Source organism: Chlamydotis macqueenii, chromosome 10 (assembly GCF_036417535.1).
Source record: "Chlamydotis macqueenii isolate bChlMac1 chromosome 10, bChlMac1.mat, whole genome shotgun sequence".
Taxonomy (NCBI): Eukaryota; Metazoa; Chordata; class Aves; order Otidiformes; family Otididae; genus Chlamydotis; species Chlamydotis macqueenii.
Genome location: NC_141565.1, coordinates 4572376 through 4585083, shown reverse-complemented (window position 1 = coordinate 4585083; position 12708 = coordinate 4572376). Strand labels below are relative to the sequence as shown.

At 52.7% G+C, this 12708-nt stretch overlaps 1 protein-coding gene across 2 annotated transcripts in view; it reads left to right on the top strand.

The window, feature by feature from the left end:
* The first annotated feature begins 97 nt into the window (after positions 1-97).
* Positions 98-12708, top strand: part of DAG1 (dystroglycan 1) — a 52146-nt gene continuing 39535 nt past the window's right edge. Inside the window, exon 1 of one of the 2 annotated variants that reach the window (XM_086755424.1) lies at positions 98-192. The gene's annotated coding sequence lies outside the window, so the exon portion shown is untranslated. Of the gene's footprint in view, positions 193-3046; positions 3165-12708 lie in introns of those variants that run through there. The other variant, XM_086755422.1, reaches the window with a different exon arrangement.

The following is a 12708-nucleotide window of genomic DNA, read 5'->3' as shown; positions in this document are numbered from 1 at the left end:
GCGGGCTCTCGGGCGCGGCGATTGGCGGCGGCGCGCTCGTGCCGCCGGTTGCTAGGCGCCGCGCAGCCCCGCCCCCAGGTACGTGCCCGCGCGGGGTCGCGCTCGCGCCGCGCCGCGCCGCCCGCTCGGTGCGTCGGGGCCGCTGGCGGCGAGAGCCGGCGGGGAGCGGCCTCCGGGCCCGGCCGTCGCACGGTGAGGGGCCGCGGGGACGGGACGGGGAGCCGGGGGGCCTGGCCTCCACCCGGCGGCGGCGGCGGCACACCTGCCGGGCCGCCCTGCCCTTGGCCCTGCCGGGCGGGCCGGGGCCGGGAGCGGCGGCGCGGCCTGGGCAGAGGCGCGGCGGGCCCGGGCCTCCCGGTGCGCGGGCAGCGGCGCGGCCAAACCCAACCCGGCCGGGCGCGGCGCGGCCCACCGCCGCCTCAGCCCTGCGCGCCCTCCGCGGCCCGGCGGGGCCGGGCTGGCTGCGGGGTCCGGTCGGCGTTTCCCTCCCCCCCACTCCCCGCCCCTCGTTGTTTTCCCGCCGGGGCCTCGGGTGGGCGCCGCGCCCGGGCGGGCGGGAGGAAGAGCGGGCCCGGCCCGGGGTTCGGAGCGGCTGGGCCGGAGTCGGGTTGTAGCGGGCGAGGCGCGGGGGCGGTGGGAGCGGCCCGGGGGGCGGCAGCCGGTCCGCTGGCTGTGGGAACCCGGCGGGGCGTGCGGGTTCTCCCCCGCTGCTTTCCGCGGCCGGCTCGGCAGGTGGATTTCCCGGTAACCGGTGGAATTCCGGGCAGGGGTGGCAGGGCAGCCTCTCGGCCCCGCTCCGTGGGTCCCCGTGGGCTGAGCCTGGGTTCCGCCGCTGCCGGCCTGACTCACGGCTGAGGCTGTTCCGGCCGTAACGGACCCACGGTTCAACTTTTATCTTCGGTCAGCGGTGCCGAGTGATGAAATGCAAGTCAGTAAGTTCTGCTGCACAAAAGAAAAAAGGCGTGAACGCTAAAATATTGCTGGTGGCCTCCCTGGCTCCTCGGAAGCAGCTCGCCCCAGTCTCTGGCGCCCGTCGTGTCAGCGGGTATGAATTTAGAAAGTTTTGCCACGGGTTTGCAGTTGATATGCTCGCTGTCCGTGTTTTTAGGGTTTAACCTGGTCTCTGCTGCTCACAGGAGGGGAGTGTGGAGCTGGGCAGCAGGGCTGAGTCGCTCCCTGAGGCGCTGGGTGTCCCTTGGTCCTGGAGCTTTGGGCCCCTAGCCTGGGGGACATCGTTCACCTGTCCAAAGTGAGATTAAACCCTTCTTTTTGTATAAAAAATCAAACATTTGCCTGTCTCCTCTCTGCCCCTCCAGGCAGGGGCTTCTTTCCACCACCCACTGTGGTTGCGTGGCGGGCTGCCGGCGTCTCTTGCCTTGGGAATACTGTTCTTGCCAAACTTTGTTATTTAACTTTCTCTACGGAATGCTGTCTCTTCCCATCTTTGGCTTTACGGACCCCTTTCCTTCCTTCACACGGTCTCTGCCACTACACCGAGCCTCCCAAACCACTTACTCATTCTTCCCGATGTTTGTCATTGCGCTCTTCTATCCTAAATATAGGGTAGTATGCCAACGGGAGAAGCTTGAGAGCGAGCTGAAGTGCTGGGAACGCCACTGTTTACTCAGAGGAGCAATCAGCAAAGCCTGGCTGATTCCGGGTCGCGCCGTCGTCTTGCTGCAGGAGTTTGTGCTCACTTCTTTGGGAGCTGGCACAAATTCTTGAATAACTAGAAGATGATGTTGGCAGGCCACGCTAGCTTAGAAATACCCATTTCTTTCAATGTTGTGTAAACAGAGTGGTAAATTCTGCTTAATTGTTAATGTTGGGCCTGGAGAATGGGCAAAAGCTGTGGGGCTGATAGCAGTAAAGGTGTTCTGCACCTCGCTGTGGCTTTGTGTGGGATTTGTTAACCCTTAGCACTTCTCTGCTTTTACAAATGGCTGGTGCTCATGGCTAGCTCGAGCGCCGCTCATCCGCTTCTTCCTCCTCTTGTCTCTCGCCGCCCGGTGCGCTGGGCTCGGCTGCTGCGAGAAACGAAGGACGCGTGACACGTAGAGTGAGACCTTTTGCCAGCTTCAGCCGCAAAGTGCGCGGTTAGAATTGGCTCAAAGCTCTGACCCTAACTTGTCTTCCACGGGCGGCTGCTCTGGAGGAATTCTCCTGTGTCTCTTGTCGGCAGAGCCGTGCTCTGGCAGCAAGGGGGTCACGTCGGAGGGAGCGCTGCTGCATCCCGGCTTGTGCGAGAGTGCCAGCTGACAAGCCTGAGAGGTGCTTTGCACTAAAGACCGGTGGCCCTTCTCGGGTCTGAGGGAGAAGGGGACCGTGCGGTTGCAGCAGCGGGGTCCTGTGGGAATTTTTGTGCTTCAGTGTCCGCAGCACACGTGTGAGATGTGGCGTGTTGTCAGCCTAGCGGAGAAGGTGCGGTGGTTCTGCCCTGGCAGCACCCATGTTGCTCAACAGTAGGAACGGTGTTTCCTTGCCTTTTCCATGCCCCTTAGATAAGGAGAGATCATCTTGGAGAGACACCAGGCTGCTGTGCCAGCCTGGGGAGGAACTCCAGCTGACAGCACTAAAACTGTCTGTCTCGTTTCGGCAAGGACAGCTATCCGAAAAGTTTTGCTGCGGGGATTATTTTGGATGGTTTGTGCCTTTCCTCCTGTTAGCTGAGGAATCGTACAGAAGATGTAATTCTAGTAATGATTAATTTGAATGAGGAAAATGCAAACTCCGAATTCTCCTTGGGCAAACAGGGGTCATGTAAATAAATGCCTCTGGCATTCTTGGTGGTGCTTGTAGACTGTCTGCCGATTACTTCTGGTCTCTTGCTGAATCAGTAGGAGGCCGTTGCTCCTTGGGCTGTGAGTGCTTCGGTGGTGATTTGGGCAAAATACAAACAAACACGGTGGGATTGACCTAGCATATCTGAGCCCTTGGTATGCTGGAAATATTTGTTCTTAGGATGTTTGTGCAGTCTGGAGAGCTCTGTGCCTTAAACCCGATTCGTGGAGGACTGTGACCACGTTTAAGCTGTGAAAAATAAAAGATCAACCCAAAGAACTCGGGCTTTTTGAGCTTGTTCAGTGAGACTGAGTAAGTTCGAGCAAACTACTGAGGTGCTGCTGGACGGAAGGTTAATGTATTAACCCGTGTGAGTATGCTAGGTAGGTCCAGTGCCTTTTTCTGTCTGTGTATCTCCCTGCACTTATCTGTTGGCTTAAACTGTCTCTGGTTCAGCTTTTCTGGGATAAAATTTTAGCTTGCCAGTGGGAAAGATGGTTGTCTATCTTTGATGTTGCTGCTTTCTTTGTTTTTGCGTTTTTCCACGAGCATCCGAGCTGATCTGCTGATACAATGCTGTCGGAAGGAGCTGGTCCAGGTCCCCTGGCCAGCGAGACTTGCTCCTTTCCTCTCGCGGGTGCCTACTGGGCCTGTCAGCTGATGGGCTGGGGCCTGGCAGAAAGCTCCCTGCCTCTCGCGCGTGGTTTGTGAACTGTTCTGCTGCTCGCGGGTGTCTGATCGGGAGGCAATGGGGGCTTCCCTCTTCTCTTGGCAGTGACCTGCTTGGGTGGGCAGATGTGTCTTGAAACCACAGCCTGAAGTAAAGCTGGAGCTGCTTGCCTAGTGGTAGCTGCTGCCTGAGTTATTGGCTGGGGCGCAAGCGATATAAGGCACCCTAGGAATGCACCCTGTTTTCCCAAACGTCCTGCTCAAGGTCACCGCAACCCAGCAGTGCTGGTTTCTGGGAGCCAGGCTTGCTAGGAAATTCCCCGGAATCTCTGCCGATGGCAGCTGTACAGCCTTGCAGCTCTTCCACATCCGGGGGTCCTGTCCCTGGGCAGTGTGCTGGGACTCGAGAGCTGGAGGGGGCTGCTGGGCTTCCATGTGCTCCCATGCCTCCTTACGGCAGCCCTTGCATTCGGCTAGCTGCAAAAAAACTCACAACGGCCTGCTAAACCTTAACACGAGTGGTGTTCTGCTGTGTGGCCCCTGAGCTGTGTCACTGCCAGGCCACATCAGTCCCGATGCCATCGCGGTCATCACGGGGCGAGGCGCAGCGAGCGGCAGAGTGTGAAGTTGTGTGGGATGTTTGAGCTGGTGTAAGGCTTACTGCTTTTGGAGAGGAGAGGTCCGACCTCCAGACACGTGGTTGTGGTGTTTGCAGTCTTCTTGCTGAGCTGATATTTTTTTTTTTTTTTTTTTTTCTTTTTTTCCCCCCCTGGAGTTAACTTTCTGCAAATTAGTAACCTGAATTGTCCGTGGAAGGAGCTTGTAAATGCCCCAACCAGAAGGAGCTCGTCAGCATCCTGGCAGTGCTGGCGGAGAGGAATCGAGGCGCAGCACAGTGAGGGAGAGGTGAGCGTGGTCCCCGTGCTGGAAAGTGGTGAGGTAGCTCAGGACGAGGGGTTGCCTCAGCCAGCCTCGTGGCTTGATGTTCTTAAACGGGCACTTCTCTTTCCCTGCTTTCAGCTGTGCCCTCTTGCCTCCTCCCGCGTGCCAGCTGTGGTGGTGAGCTGATGTGTTGATGAACTGATCCCAAGAACACTTGGCATAAAACTGTTCTGTTCTTTGTTTTCAGCTTGACCCTTTCCCCACTGGCTTAGCAGAGTGGTCGGGAGGGGAGTCGGAGCATCCTTGGAGGCAGGGAGCTGTTTTATCAGCAGGGCTCTCCCTTGGGATGGTGCTCGTAGCCCTAAAGAATATTTTCTTCTTTGCGATTGAGTCGTCCCCCCTGGTTTCACTGTCCTGCAGGTATCCTCTAGGCCTGGAGAGTAATTTTTGGGGGGATCCAAAGTACGTTATCTCTGGCAGACCTTCACGTGCAGAGCGTGGGGCTTGGAAACAGTGGTAAAACTTGTCCCAGCCCCGCAGGTGGACGGTGTTCAGCTTTGGTTTGTGTTTTCCTTTAGAAAAGCAGACTCCTAGCCTCATCTCACCTGTAAACAGATATTTGAATGAAGGTTTCTGCTCGTGACTTCTCCTTTTTTCCCCTTTTCTTGTGTTGTAGTCTCACTGCAGTGCTCAGCTGTGGCATTTGCCATCACTGCAAGCCCGAATAAGGGTATGGTGTGTGTCTTCTGTGCTTTCTGGGAAGGGCTCGATTCATAGAGGGTTACATGGGTACCTTCAGAAATATTTTGGATCCTGGCTCCTCAGAGCTTTCCAACAAACTGGCTTAGAAGCCTCTTCGTGCAATACTTGATGGTGCAAATACTCCTCAGTAAGGACCTGATGAGCAGCATTCCTCCCCTCCCTCCTCAGGGGCTGAAAAAGTGATTACGGGAGAGGTTTCAGTTTACTCTAGCATAGTTCCAGGTCACGCCAGTGCTGAATGCATATAGGCAATGAATTCACACTGGGTCTTTTCTTTTTTTGAACTAGACTGTACGGTTAGACTTCAGAAAGCTTAACCTTCTGCGAAGCGTGTTCCTTGAGGGTTGGATTAGCATTCAGTAATTTTGATGCAAGTTCCCAGTAGCAGATACTGATCATTTTATATCAGTCCCAATGGCTAGGGATTGATTTTTGGATGAGCTGGAGTAAGAAGAGGCTGGGCAGTAGCCTGAACCAGCAGTTTTCCACCTATGCTGTCAGTCCTTTGCTGGGGTGGCACTGCTTGCTTGCTTGTCACTTAGGCTTCTTCCCTCTTTCTTGCGCGAGGTTGGCCTCCAAATGGACTCTTCCAGGCTCTTTGGGAAACGCGTCTCGTCCCGGAGCTGCCCTGAGGCCCCAGGATTTCCTTGTGTGTAGCTTCTTTGGGGCTTCTCAGTTACAGGGAAGAGGAACCAAGAGCGGTAGACAAAAACGGTCCTTCTTTCTTGGTTCTTCAGCCATCCAGGGTGCTGTTCCGATACCACTTCAATCGGAACAGAAAGAGTTGCTGAGTTTTTCCAGTATGGCCTCTGCCTCTCTCGTAAGCTTATTCTCAAAGCAGCCGTTTTGTCTACAGCACGGAAAAGTTTAATCTTCCCTCAACGTTGCTGAAATAATGGTGTAGAAATGTAAAGTGACATCTTTTGTTAACTTTGTGTGGTGGCTTCTGGGATTCCTACAGGAATCCCTACACCTTGCGCAGGTGTAGACTTCTAGGTGGGTAGCGAGGGACATTTTGAGCCAGGAGGCAGAAAAAGATCAGTGTGTGCTGATACTGAACACTTTGGGGCTCCCTTTTTCCTCTTAAGGAAAAGCCCTTCCCTCTAGATCTGCGTTCTCTGAGGGTAAATACTTTGCTTTTCCCGAAGTAAGGGATTTTTCTAATGAAATGGTCTGGCAGCCATCTACAAATACAGAGTTTGATGCCAGTGGAAAATCTGACACGATGGTTTTGACACTGGGACTGTATTGATGTGAATATTCGAGGCTGCGCTGATTACCTGTCTGTGTCCCTTCGACTTTCTGGTGAGACCTTGCCATCTGGGGAGTGCCTGAGCTCCCTGGGCTGTAGGAGCAGATTCCTGCATGAAAGACCATGCACGGTGTTTTCCCACCCCAAAGGAAATTTCCAGTGGAATTTTTATGATACTGCCTGAGGCTGGCATTGGAGAATAAAAGGTGATTATTTTAAAACTTTCTCTGAATTCAGCTTTGCAGGATCCTGTTGGGAAGAGACACAGAATCGGTGTAGCTGTGTCTCTTTCTCTCTAATAACCGGGCTTCCACCCCTGCCGACACAGGGTAAAGACTGGCTGGGGACAAGGGTGGGACTGCACCCGTTCAAAGGGACATCTTCATCTAGTATTTTTCCTAAAATTCAAAAACATTTTGCATATCTACTCCCAAAATCTTCACCATCTTTCCTTTCTCCTGCATCCTGTACAGTTAAGACGTTTTGGAAAGTATAATTTCTTTCAGTGTAGTAATGGCAACAACTTGTGTCCATGATTTCATGAGTTCTCACGCTGAGTTTGTTTAAAGCTTCTGCCATGTAGTGTGTGCACAGGATAGCTGTGGTACGGGGTGTTTAAGTGGTCCTGTGAGTCTGGAGTGTGGTCACAACGCAGATCTGTCCATGCTTTGTGGAATAAAGCATCAGGAATGAGGCAGTAAATGTTATTTTAATACAGGAGTGGTTTGGACTAAATCTAACATAAAGGTCTGTGCCATGGCACTGTATGTGCTTACACAGTATCAATTCAGCTCCCTCACAGCGTGCTGTTTGCCCAAAGTATGAAACTTCATGTCCTCTGTGTGGGGAATTTTATGCTTCCAGCAGTGTTTGTGAAGCCAGTGCTTTATATTTATCCGTATGCCAGCAGCTTTGTGCCACTTGCTCTTTCAGGAAACAGTTTATCACGTCTTAGAATAAAATTTTGTTGGCATATCAGGGGTCAACCTTTAGGGAGGTAAGGAGTTTGATCTTCTGAGAATAAATACAAATCTCCTTCAGAAACGTACAGAGGAAGCTAAAGCGACGTGTTGTAACGGTACTGCACGCAAAACCCCACGAACCCTTGGTAGTAAACTGTTTGTAAGAAAAGTGTAAGAATAGGGCTTTATAGCCTCATGAAAACTCTGTGATTGAAGCAGATGTGAAAAAAGGGCTTCATTTGCTACTGGCAAAGATGTAAAATTGTGTATTGGGGACTTAAAGGGTTGAGAAGGCAGCGGTGTTCCCCTGTGTGCTGGTGATGATAAGCCAGGATAAAAGTTGTGTGGGATCTGTCTGCCGGACGTGGCGGAGTGAAGCACTCCGTGATTACCGTGGCTGATTTGGGCGTGAGAAGGTTTGCTTAGAAGCCTCACTCAGAGGCAGACAGGCTCCTGGAGTCTAGAAGTAGTACTCCAGACCTGTGATGTGGTTCAGTCACCACCCTCCCCTCAAACCGGTGTCCCAGTGCTGGTACCGCAGTACTGCACGCCCCTTATTCCTGAAAACTGGGATCCCAACCCTCCTCTTCCTTCTCCCTGCTGCGCCAAAGCCGTGCTGTGCTCCTGAAACGTCTCAGTCATTGGGTCAATTTGCTTGCTCTTGCTTTCCCCTGCCCCGGCGGCGGCTGGGGCGGTTTGGAGCCGAGACCTGCTGGGACAGGTAGGGCCGTGCATCGTTCGCTGGCGCCTGAGTGACTTTTGATCCGCAAACTGGATGTGGCTGTGTGAGCTCAGCCCGGTCTGGCAGTCGGCCGCGGCTGGCCCGTGGGCGTCCCAGGGGAGATGGGTTCGTGGTACTGTCCTGCCGTCACAGGAAGAAGCTGTTTCCTGCAGACCTCCGCTCTGCATCCTGGTGCTGTGTTTTTGCTCCGGTGTGACCCAGCTCAGCAGCCTCCAGCCCTTCTCTCTTCCCTGAACTGCAGGCTGCTAAAGCTTCCCCCAGAGGTGCGTAACTTTGTATAGTGAACTTAATCCTGCTGACTTCAGGTAAGCCTTTTCGCACCTTTTATGGATTTCTTATAGTCTGTTCACATGCTGGTTGAAAACCGTTGCCTTCATCTGATGCTTCAGGAGATCGTTTGAGGCAGCTTTTCCCCCGCTTCATAAAGCAAAGCAGAGGACAGAGGCGGCAGTGAGATTTAGGATTTGATTTTTTCCTGAAGTTAAGATGCAATCAAGATCCTGCAGATAAGGGCGGTTCCGCCCTTTGTGCCTTGGCTGCGCGTACCTGCGTTTTGGGATGAGCTGGTCAGCTCAGATCCTGCTGGATCTCCATGGAGATCACGGAGAGCAAGGCTGGGTGCAGAGCTCTTCCCTGTGACTATCTTTTGGACTGGCGTAGTATGCGGCTTGGTCACTCCAGCTGGGAGCCCGGGAAAGAGTGCTTCACGTGCCGAAGTTGTATTTTCTGGTCATATATGGGAATTCAGGCTGGCTAAGTTGACTCCCCGCGCCAGTGTTTAGGGGTGGGATTCGTCTTTAAGCAGTGACTTAAGATGACGATTCTCAGGGAATTCTGCGCAGCTGACTCTAAGCCCCGTTTGGGACCAGCAGTCTCGGGCTGTGCCAACTGGAAAAGGTCAGCTGAAGCTGGGAGCCGCCTGGGCTAGCTCTCTGGTTTGGTGTGAGGAAAAGCCACCCTCAGCAGAAGCAGATGGCTCGGCTCTGCAGCCTGAACTGATCCAGGAGCAGAAACCTTTCATTTCCTAGCGTGTCTGTGTCTGCTCTGGTTCAGTGCAGACCCAGGCATGTACAGAAGCTTGTAAGCACACGGGTCTGTGTCTCAACAGAGCAGAAAAGCTGTCAGCTCCCTGCTGGGAGTGGAGGAAGAGTCTAGGTGGGAAACTCGGTGGTGTAAATCTACTCTAAGGAGATGGTCTTGGGGACTGGCTGGAGTAATTGAAGCGGCCAGTGTCGTCCTGCTCAGGCTCTGTGGTAGCAGCCAGCTGAGCTGATTTACAAAGCTCTTTGAAGGCAAACAGTCGTCTCGTTTACCCCTCCTCTCCCGAATGGAGAGGAATTACCTGTGTCAGCAGAGCTGGGAAGTTATTTTGCTTCTTGAGGCTTGGTTGGGAGGAGCGTATGTTTGAAGCATTCCGAGTGTAACCAGTTAGAAGATCCTTCTGGAGCAGCAACAAGGCAAACCAGTGCAGCTCCCCATCTGGGTGGTGACCCTTTAGGGAAAATGGTGCTACAGCAGTCGCTGGTGCTGCCGAGCAGACTGCTCCACGATTTTACCTTAGGCTGGTCTCCTGGACTCAAGCAAGTTGACGATGCCGTTCATGCAGGAGCGAGGTCTTGCCGGAGCGTCTCGTTCCATTTGCTGCTGGCAGGCTTTCGAGCCGTCCCTCGCAGAGAAAAGCATTTCATGTATTTTTAGGTGTCTTTTACAGTGGCTTAGTGGCTGGAAAAGAAACCTGCATCAAGTCGCTCGCCTGCTTGCTGCAGTTTGCCCAGAGGTGCTCGAGTGTTAATGTGGAGTAGATCCAGTCGGAGACTCCTGCTGTAAGGGAATTGCGTTGCCTGCTACCAGGATGCAGCTGGCTGTGGGAGCTGGCCTTCGCTGTCAGTATGTGCTGCTCAGATGCTGGTTAGGACAATAGTGGGAAATGAATGGGAGATGTCCAGCTGAAACTAGTTTAATTTCTTTTTCCCTTAATCTTTTGGAATTTTGGAGGTTTTCCTCGGTGACTTTGTGATTTTTAGAGTCCAAACTTGACGTGCGTGGCTTCTCGGTTGGTTTGAGCTGGTGCTGCTGGCAGAAGAGGTCCCGCCTGTGGTGGTGCAAGAGGAAAGAGAAGTGGTCTTTCAAACCCCACATCCAGCCAGGAAGCTGAGCCAGATGGAAACTGGCCTCTTGTTTGTCTCGTGCTGGGTTTCTTTAATGTGTGTCAGTTCCCCGATTGCTTCACCGTGCTGCTGTAACACTTGTACCAGCACGAAGCAGAGAGGGGACTGGGACAGCAGGGTGGAAATGCTTCCTCTGGAAGTCACACCAGCTTGAAATGACCGTGAAGCTGGCTGTGATGCTGCTGTGCATCTTGAAGCAGAGCACATCTGCCCTGGGAGGAAGACTCAGGGAGAAGGTTCAGCCATTCCTTTCTCTACAAAACATTGAGTTTCCCAGTCTTTGCCACCGCAGGAGAATGTCTGCTGCTTGCGGGCGCCATGTTGCATGATCTCTCAAGATCTTTGTAGGCTACCGGTTAGGAAGAAGGGTGCAGCGGAGTAGGAAGGAAGCCAAGGACAGGAGTATCTCTGCAGTGCATGCATTGTAGGGGGAAGTAGGAGCTGAAATTCCAGGACAGGGTGAGATTATTGGTGCGTCACAGTTATTTGGTGCTTGCTCGTTGGCTGGGCTGTTCTACCTGTGCCTACCAGATAAGAAGAAAATTTATTTCCAGGAGTCCCTGCCCTTTCCAAATAAGCTAAAAGAATAGGAAGCGATGGCAGGTGAGGAGAGCAGGGGACTTGAGAGAAGCCTCCTTTAAGAGCAGCAGAATTTGTGTAACAGCTAGCACAAAATATTAATGTAAACAAGGCAAGCTGTGATTTTTACCTTGAAGCATCTGCTGAGGTGACTCTTCAGTGGCAGTGTGTAGGCAGGTGGGACGAGAGAGCTGGAAAGTGCGAGATCGCTCTCCTTGTTCTCTGAAATGGTTTTGACCATAAATGATGAAAGTTTCTGTATATCGAGGGGAGGAAGAAGCCAGACAAATTAAAACCTGGGAAAAAAAGAGAACTTTTTTCTTGATTATTTGCTAGAGCAGTTAATAATTGGAAGAAGTAGCTATGGGGAGGCTATGGCTTTCCCATCTCTTGAAGCTCATCTCAAGATTTGCTTTAATCAAGTAGGGGAAACTTCAGGGACTCATGTAACAGATTCACTAAATGCTGGCCTTGAATGTTTAAGAACATAATCTAAACTACAAATATTGAGCTTTTCAGTATGAGCAGCTAAACTAGAAGTGTATTTAGCAAGCAAATTTGTTTTTCTTGTCCCTGTCACTTAAAATGAGTGTGAGCTCTTCGGAGACGTCGCTGTGTCTCACCCAGAGCCCCAGATCTCTGCTTAATTTATGGCACCTCACTTTGAGCCTGATTTTCTGGAGATAAATTGTAGTGGTGAGAGCGGAGCCGGTGCTGGAGCGCGGTGTTTGTAGGTGAGTGTGGTGGCAGAGGTGATCTCTGGGGGTGCCACCAAACCGGTGCCTGCCACATGTTGGCTGGGGTGGGTTAAAGTCCGGTGCGCGCGCTCTCGGAGCGTGGCGAGGCGGGAGAGCGCGGCAGCAGATGGACGGCTGCATGTGCCGCTGTCGGGACTGCCTTGTAGGGAGATGTGCCGGCAGCCCGGGACCTTCCCGTCCCTCCCGGCCCAGCTGCCGGCCATTTCTGGGAAGGCTCCTGGGGCCTATGCTCCTGCGAGCTTTGCCCGTGGGGCTGGGGACGCCTACGCCTGGCATTTTGCCCTGGGTGCTTTTTAGCGCCTGTATAAATACCAGGAGATTGGAGATGTGTTTCAGATCCTTCTCTGGCCCTTTTAAAGCCCAAGTCAGAAATAGGTTGGTGTTCGCTTGTGGGCCCGGCTGATGTGTCACCAGAAATGATGTAGTGATTAAAGCCGGTGTCGTGACGGCTTTCCTGCGGTGCTGCTCTCCTAGGTCATGCGTTTTGTTCTCTTCAGGCCTGAGCATCGCAGGTGCCAGGTGAGATATATTTAAGCCCTAGAAAAAAAAAAAGTTAATTTAGCAGAACTTGCTATGAAGCGATGTTTTTTTTACGGCGAGCCAGACCGGCCGCAGTCTCTCTTTTCCTTTTGATGCAGACGCTGATTGTGCTCGCTCTGCTTCCCAGGGAGCCTGTCCCGGCCACAGCACAGCTTTGCACTAGATTTTATAGCTAATGCTCTTTGGAATAAGTGTAATTTAAAAAGTATCCAGCCAAGAAAGAGTACAAGATGTAATTCCAGTGACTTTTTTTTTTTTTTCGTTTTTCCAGAAGGACAGCAGTTTCTGTTAGAGGGGACAGGCCTTTACCCCTGAGCAGGAGATGAGCTTTGAGGGTGCGTCCCTGCGCTGCAGGACCGAGGTGGGTTTCTGAGCTCCTCCAAAGAGCGCAAAGCTCAGCTGGAGACATTCCTTGCACATCTGGTATTTTTATAGTTAACCTGTGAAGCTTTTGTGTTCGAAGCAGAGGTCCTGGGAAGGGATGAGAAACAAGCTATTTTTACTCCCTCACAAATAGGGCTTGGCATGTTTATTTTAGACTCCGGAGCCGCTCAGGCCAGTGTGGAGTTTTTTTATAGTCTTCTACTGTTACTATCAGGTTGAAAAATAAGCT